Genomic DNA, 6,220 nt, shown 5'->3' on the forward strand with positions numbered 1-6,220 from the left:
AACTTTTTTTGTTATGTGTTATTTCATAGTTTTGATGTCTTCACTATTATTCTACAATGTAAAAATAAAGAAAAACCCTTGAATGAGTAGGTGTGTCCAAACTTTGGACTGGTAGTGTATATTACACACACAATCTATCTCTCCACAAGAATATATAATGCAACCACATTGTTTCCGTTCGGCTTGGTCCTGCCTAATCTTATAATTACACTGTGAGTACTGAATAGTAGTAGATATTTTTATAGGCACCTCTAACTGCTGTTGAAATGTCCATAAATCACAAGTCACATAACTACTATAATTTCATTTTGAAATCCTATAACACTCAATGTGAATGGTTTGTCATTTGATGAAATGTGAAATTAAGTACAATAATCTCATGGATGCTTCAGCCATGATTAAACGTTCTATTTTCTCCTCAAAATGTTAATTAGGTGAGGTGATTTATCCCCCCCAAAATGTTGCTTTTAGTTTTATATATGAATCAGTAAAACAAAATGTAATTATTGTTTACAAAATCATTTATATATCATGGGTACTTAAGCATGGCCAGTGCATTGGATGTTTTAAATATTTAACTTTTTATTAAGTGTGAGGCTGTGAATTAAAATAATACTACAAATAATACAGTCCAAATATGTTATTCCCATTACTGAACTAAAGATTTGAGCTGTATGTACTTTACTCATGACTGGCTTTTACTATACTGAATAAAAATATAAACACAACATGTAAAGGGTTGGTCCCATGTTTCATGAGCTTAAATAAAAGATCCCAGAAACTTTACATATGCACAAAAATATTATTTCTCTCAAATGTTGTGCACAAATTTGTTTACATCCCTGTTATTGAGCATTTCTCCTTTGCCAAGATAATCCATCCACCTGACAGGTGAGGCATATAAAGACGCTGATTAAACAACATGATCATTTCACAGGTGCACCTTGTGCTGGGGACAAAAGGCTACTCTAAAATATGCAGTTTTGTCTCAAGTTTTGAGGGAGCGTGCAATTGGCATGCAATTGGCACATTGAATGTTCAATTCTCTACCATAAGCTGCCTCAGTCTTTTTTGAGAATTTGGCAGTACATCCACAACCGCAGACCACCTGTAACCACGCCAGCCCAGGACCTCCACATCCGGCTACTTCACCTGCGGGATTGTCTGAGACCAGCCACCAGGACAGCTGATAGAACTGTGGGTTTGGTATGGGCAGGCATAAGCTACCGAATTGGTGGCGGTGGGGTTATGGTATGGGCAGGCATAAGCTACCGACAACGAACACAATTGCATGTTATTGATGGCAATTTGAATGCAGAGACATACTGGGATGAGATCCTGAGGCCCATTGTCGTGCCATTCATCTGCCACCATCACCCCATGTTTCAGCATGATAATGCACAGCCCCATGTCGCAAGTATCTGTGCACAATTCCTGGAAGCTGAAAATGACCCAGTTTTCCATGGCATGCATACTCACCAGACATGTCACCAATGTTCCATCAAAACTGCGCGCCTCCGCGGCCGCGCACTTCCTTCAGGTCTGCGGCGCAGAATAAATGCCATGCTGCGCAGAGACTCAAGAGATTGAACTTCACTGAGTTCGCCCCATTAATTTGCACTATATAGATCAACTTTTTTTCTGTGATCGAATCAACATTGTCAGCCACTTTTCAATGCAACAAACCAAAACTAATTCTAACTTTGCAAGATTGAGTCTTTGATTTTGTTGTAGGCAGAGCCAGAGCGCAACGGAGTAGAATTCTATTGGCATGGATAGCCCACGAGCGGTTTTCAATCACCCGCAGGTGAATGAGCTTGTCAGATCAGATCAGAGCGCAGAGCCGTGCGTGTGCACATTTGTTGATATTCTTTGCTAGTTATCGAGTTATCTCAGTTATAGATAAGTGTATAGGTCAGCAATGGGGAGTTACTGCTTCCTACAACAGCACAAAACGTGTAGGCTACATTTCAAGCTGTCTTTGAAAAGCCGTTCAGGTAAAAAGCTTATGTCTTAATTAAAGGAGCAGTGTTGTATTTTGAGACAGCCTTGGATATGCAAATAGTAGCCTACATTGTATATTTCTCTGTATGGTAATAATTATTAATTTTATTTTGTAAAGTGGCTTCTTGCATCGTACAACACAATACAATGCAATTTACAGTCACATGTTTGGCCCATGGTGTTACAAACCAAGTAAAAAATCCTTAATGTCAAGCCCTTCATAATGTAAAAACGTCTTTAAAATTCTCATGCAATGTAGGCCTGCATTGAACACCACATATAGGCTACTATAGGCTATATCATAGAAATCAAAAGCTTTTTCTGTGTGAAAATGTTATGGGATTCGCTCCATTGGTTTTGTTGGTAGGCCTACATTATGCTGAAATGGCTACTGTCTAAAACTGTAAGGGTACAGCCTCAGTGTTCACTGTAAACGCGTGCTGGAAGTTGCACAAAATTCTCACAATGTTCAAGTTTTTCGCTCACAAGACCTCAAATTTGCTCAGTGCCCCAAACAATTAGAGGGAACATTGCATGTCACCCATTGAGAATGTTTGGGATGCTCTGGATCGACGTGTACGACAGCGTCTTCCAGTTCCCGCCAATATCCAGCCATTGGAGGAGTGGGAAAACATTCCACAGGCCAAAAGCAACAGCCTGATCAACTCTATGCGAAGGAGATGACGCACTACATGAGGCAAATGGTGGTCACACCAGATACTGACTGGTTTTCTGATCCACGCTCCTACCTTTAAAACAAAAAAAGGTATCTGTGACCAACAGATGCATATCTGTATTTCCCAGTCATGTGAAACCCATAGATTAGGCCCAATTAATTTATTTCAATTGACTGATTTCCCTATATGAACTGTAACACTGTACCTAAACAATGATTTAATTAATGTTAGTCCACAGAAAATACGTAAATCAAATATGACCTAATTATTTAGTGTTTGTAATGTTGACCAATTGCACTTTTGAATACTTTTGTAGTTTGCTGTGACATTCATATTATTAGTATTGTTATTGTGCATGTTTGAGTAAAGGGTTGTTCCATATGATTTCGATAACTTTCTGCCTGCACCCCTTTTGATTTGAACAAGACATTTACATTTACATCATTTAGCAGACGCTCTTATCCAGAGCGACTTACACATTGGAACACCTTCATACATGTTTGCCCATGGTAGAAGTGGTCAGAAAGGGACCGTTTGGACCTGATTGCCAAAGGGTGGCTATTTGAAGAATCTCAAATATAAAATATATTTTGATTTGTTTAAAACTTTTTTGGTTACTATATGATTCCATATGTGTTATTTCATAGTTTTGATGTCTTCACTATTATTCTACAATGTAACGAATAGTAAAAATAAAGAAAAACCCTTCAATGAGTAGGTGTGTCCAAACTTTTGACTGGTACTGTATATATTGTAGCTTACACCCTATTTTACACCATTGAAGGTGGTACCACAAAGATGGTTGGAGGTCCACACATCAGATAATGTTGTCTTGATTGGGAATATTCAATGTTTATAAATTAAACTTTAAATCTTCCATAGGAAACCTATTGAAATCATAGAAATATAGATAATAGAATATACATTCACATTGAAGTTGAGGGTGAGTGGACCGGCAACCACCTGTCTGGTAGTAATTTGAAGTTTCAATTCAATTTAAATGTCAATGGTGTAGCAGCTAAATTGCAGTGGTCTGAAGGGATAGGCCCATTCTATGAATTATATTTTTATGATTTCTGTATTCCAGAGTATGCTGTGTCTCAACCGATGACGGGAACAACACAAACACTTCAGATTATGTAAAATAGTGTCTAAGCTACAACATTTGTGAAAATGAGAAAAAATCTATGTTCATGTGTTTGTTTAATAAGTGATGTTAAAGCTTAAATTTTATCTTTTATTTTTTACAGGGTTTGACAACCCTGTTTGTGAGCATTCAAATTATATCAAACTCAACTGTTTATCTTTTTCAGTGATGAAGACATTGACGTTCCACTACATGACGTCGGACATCTCATTCCAAAATCATGGGCATTAATATGGAGTTGGTACCCCCTTTGCTGCTATGTTGGGACATTTCTGCTGGGACTTCCTTCCATTCAGCCACGAGCATTAGTGCGGTCGGGCACTGATTTTGGCCGATTAGGCCTGGCTCGCAGTCAGCGTTCCAATTCATCCCAAAGGTGTTCGATGGGGTTGAGATAAGGGCTCTGTGCAGGCCAGTCAAGTTCTTCCACACCGATCTCGACAAACAATTTCTCTATGGACCTCGCTTTGTGCACGGGGGAATTTTCATGCTGAAACAGGAAAGGGCCTTCCCCAAACTGTTGCCACAAAGTTGGAAGCACATAATCGTCTAGAATGTCATTGTATGCTGTAGCGTTAAGATTTCCCTTCACTGGAACTAAGGGGCCTAGACCGAACCATGAAAAACCACCCCAGACCATTATTCCTCCTCCACCAAACTGGCACTATACATTGGGGCAGGTAGCGTTTTCCTGGCATCCGCCAAACCCAGATTTGTCCGTTGGACTGCCAAATGGTGAAGCGTGATTCATCACTCCAGAGAACGTGTTTCCACTGCTCCAGAGTCCAATAATGGCGAGTTTTACACCACTCCAGCCGACACTTGACATTGCGCATGGTGATCTTAGGCTTGTGCAGTCGTGGAAGAAAAAAAAAAGTGTCATACTTGAGTAAAAGTAAAGATACCTTAATAGAAAATGACTCAAGTAAAAGTGAATGTCACCCAGTAAAATACTACTTGAGTAAAAGTCTAAAAGTATATGGTTTTAAATATACTTATGTATCAAAAGTAAATGTCATTGCTAAAATATACTCAAAAGTCAAAGTCAAAGTATGAATAATTTCAAATTCCTTATATTAAGCAAACCAGACTGCACCATTTTTTTTATTTTTTATGTACGGATAGCCAGGGGCACACTCCAACACTCAGACATAATTTACAAACGAAGCATGTGTGTTTAGTGAGTCCGCCAGATCACAGGCAGTAAGGATGAGTAGGGATGACCAGGGATGTTCTCTTGATAAGTGAGTGAATTGGACCATTTTCTGTCCTGCTAAGCATTCAAAATGTAACGAGTGCTTTTGGGTGTCAGGGAAAATGTATAGAGTAAAATGTACATTATTTTCTTTAGGAAAAGTAGTCAAATATAAATAGTAAAGTACAGATACCCCCAAAAACGACTTAAGTAGTACTTTAAAGTACACTGCTCAAAAGAATAAAGGGAACACTAAAATAACACATCCTAGATCTGAATGAATGAAATAATCTTGTTAAATACTTTTTTCTTTACATAGTTGAATGTGCTGACAACAAAATCACACAAAAATTATCAATGGAAATCAAATGTATCAACCCATGGAGGTCTGGATTTGGAGTCACCCTCAAAATTAAAGTGGAAAACCACACTACAGGCTGATCCAACTTTGATGTAATGTCCTTAAAACAAGTCAAAATGAGGCTCAGTAGTGTGTGTGGCCTCCACGTGCCTGTATGACCTCCCTACAATGCCTGGGCATGCTCCTGATGAGGTGGCGGATGGTCTCCTGAGGGATCTCCTCCCAGACCTGGACTAAAGCATCCGCCAACTCCTGGACAGTCTGTGGTGCAACGTGGCGTTGGTGGATGGAGCGAGACATGATGTCCCAGATGTGCTCAATTGGATTCAGGTCTGGGGAACGGGCGGGCCAGTCCATAGCATCAATGCCTTCCTCTTGCAGGAACTGCTGACACACTCCAGCCACATGAGGTCTAGCATTGTCTTGCATTAGGAGGAACCCAGGGCCAACCGCACCAGCATATGGTCTCACAAGGGGTCTGAGGATCTCATCTCAGTACCTAATGGCAGTCAGGCTACCTCTGGCGAGCACATGGAGGGCTGTGCGGCCCCCCAAAGAAATGCCACCCCACACCATGACTGACCCACCGCAAAACCGGTCATGCTGGAGGATGTTGCAGGCAGCAGAACGTTCTCCATGGCGTCTCCAGACTCTGTCACGTCTGTCACACGTGCTCAGTGTGAACCTGCTTTCATCTGTGAAGAGCACAGGGCGCCAGTGGCGAATTTGCCAATCTTGGTGTTCTCTGGCAAATGCCAAACGTCCTGCACGGTGTTGGGCTGTAAGCACAACCCCCACCTGTGGACGTCGGGCCCTCATACCACCTCGTTTCTGAC

The sequence above is a fragment of the Coregonus clupeaformis genome, chromosome 11 (assembly GCF_020615455.1).
Source record: "Coregonus clupeaformis isolate EN_2021a chromosome 11, ASM2061545v1, whole genome shotgun sequence".
Lineage (NCBI taxonomy): Eukaryota > Metazoa > Chordata > Actinopteri > Salmoniformes > Salmonidae > Coregonus > Coregonus clupeaformis.